This window comes from Stomoxys calcitrans, chromosome 1, assembly GCF_963082655.1.
Source record: "Stomoxys calcitrans chromosome 1, idStoCalc2.1, whole genome shotgun sequence".
Taxonomy (NCBI): Eukaryota; Metazoa; Arthropoda; class Insecta; order Diptera; family Muscidae; genus Stomoxys; species Stomoxys calcitrans.
This window is the reverse complement of record NC_081552.1, coordinates 200,299,455-200,301,883: the sequence shown is the minus strand read 5'-3', so window position 1 is coordinate 200,301,883 and position 2,429 is coordinate 200,299,455. Positions and strand designations below refer to the sequence as shown.

Below are 2,429 nucleotides of genomic sequence, written 5' to 3'. Positions count from 1 at the left end.
CTCAAATAAGAGGGTTTTTAGAGTAGAACACGAATCTGATATAAATTTTCAAGGCCAAGGTAGCCGCCCATCCCCAAAAACACCCCCCAAGCCGGTCATGTTTGCCGACTTTGGAAATTTGGGGCTCAAATTAAAGGCATTTGGAAGTAGACCACGTATCTGATATCGACATTAGGGACCAACTCTCTAGGGGACGTCCCATAACCATAACAACCCCCAAATAGGACGTATTTACTCACCAAGACAATTCACCGATTTTGATGTTCCTTAATATTTGCAAAAGGTGTCGATCTTCTGTAGCACAACATTATCTCAATTCCTTTCCTTTCTGAAGGAATTTGCACCATATTATTATTGCTTACCAGTTTTTTCTTTTCCATATTACCATACTGAAGCAAAAAACAAAAACTGAAAAATGTAAAAAGAAGTTTTATGTGTTTTTAATTAAATTCGATCTGATAAAAGTGTTTTCTTTATGCATATTTAACTGATGGTAATGATGGCGGTGTTAACAGGTATTTTAACAGGTTTCATCTGGTACAGATATCGAAATTGCCATTGATTATATTAAAAAATCATAAATATTTTTTTTTTTTTCATAAGACGCACAAAACAACATACATACTTGGGTGATATTTGCTTCCATTTTAAAAATATATTCTTTTCTGTTTTATTTTTGGTATGTTTGTATTGTCTTCAGTATCCTATTGTCTATATATAACCGGTGGGTTTGGTGGGTTGGCGGCACCAGGCTAATATTAAGTAGTAAATCAAATGAAAATTGATCTTTTCATAATCTCAAAATGTAAGAAGGCGTAATTGGTCTATCTTGTTGATGTTTAAACCAGTAAGGAAGGGCAAAAGTCGGGCGGTGCCCTATAAGTACAATGTGGGAGCTATATCCAGTTCTGAACCAAATTTTGATGAACCTCGGCGAGCAAATAGGTTCAAACTGTAATAATGACAACATTATTGGAAATTACCCAAAATCTGACGAACATATATATGGCAGCTCTATTTCATTCTGGACCTGGATTTCGAGCAAACTTCTCAGATAATGTGGTAGTCGTCGAGGAAAGCGTTGTGCAAAATGTTGGCAAGATTGATCAAAGAATGCGCTTGCAGTGGCTCTAGGAGTGGAAATCGGGCGATATCTATATATACCAGCTGACTCGGACCCGCTCCGCTGCGCCTTCTTTTACTTAATATGGAACAAAAGTTTTCTTTGAATATTTATTTTCGACAATTAAAGAGCTTTTAGTGAAATACCATGCTACGGAAATATTGGGTTGCCCAAAAAGTAATTGCGGATTTTTTAAAAGAAAGTAAATGCATTTTTAATAAAACTTAGAACGAACTTTAATCAAATATACTTTTTAACACTTTTTTTCTAAAGCAAGCTAAAAGTAACAGCTGATAACTGACAGTAGAAAGAATGCAATTACAGAGTCACAAGCTGTGAAAAAATTTGTCAACGCCGACTATATGAAAAGTCTGCAATTACTTTTTGGGCAACCCAATAGTAAATATATCGCTTGACTGACAGTTTAACAAAATAAGTACCTTTATCTGAATCCCATATGATCTTTAGTGGTCTACCAATTTAAGTTTGGATGTAAGGTGTACTCCATACTTAAAATACTTTATTTCAGCCCGATATTCTCATGATATCTGATATAAGGGTGTTTTCGGGGCTGAAGTGGTCCCCCAGACACTTGGCCCTGAAAAAATATCAGCATCATGCTCTTCTTTCAAATACCATTTATTTAAACCCCATATTGCCATTGGTTACCATTTATTTAAACCCCATATTGCCATTGGTTACACATGGCCCCAAAATAGGTTACCAAATTAGTTTTCTAATCTCAAATAGGTTTCATTAGAGCCACATAGTGGCATGGTCGAAAAATGTTTACCCTTTGGGGGTGTTTTGGGAGTCTCATATTGGGAGTCTCATATTGCATTAGTCAGCAAATACTCCCTATGGTGGTGTTGTGGAGGTGGGGTGGCCCAGTAGACACTTTTCCTGAATATTGATATCATATTCGTGCCTTACTCCCAAAGATCTTTCATTTGAGCCCCATATTGCAATGGTCGTAAATTTGTACCCTTTGGGGGATGTTTTTGGGGAGAGGCGGCCCCCCAAACACTTGGTCCCATATTTGGACATCAGATTCAAATTCTACACCCAAATACCTTTTATTTAAGCCCCATTATCCCATGGTCAGTAAATAAGTCCTGTTTGGGGGGTTTTTTGGGAAAGGGGTGGACCCCCGAGAAACGTGGTCCCACATTTGGATATAATATTCGTATTCTATTCGCAAATATCTTTCATTTGAGTCCCATATTGGCATGGTCGGTAAATATGTCCGATTTAGGGGTGTTTTGGGGGTTGGGGTGGTCCCCCTAACACTTGGTCCGTCAATTGG

At 37.5% G+C, this 2,429-nt stretch overlaps 1 long non-coding RNA gene across 1 annotated transcript; it reads left to right on the top strand.

The window, feature by feature from the left end:
• Nucleotides 1–693: 693 nt before the first annotated feature.
• LOC131994100 (uncharacterized) lies at nucleotides 694–1,266 on the top strand. Its single transcript, XR_009396436.1, has 2 exons — nucleotides 694–954; nucleotides 1,013–1,266. It is a non-coding gene; the product is annotated as an uncharacterized LOC131994100 (long non-coding RNA).
• The last annotated feature ends 1,163 nt before the right edge of the window (nucleotides 1,267–2,429 follow it).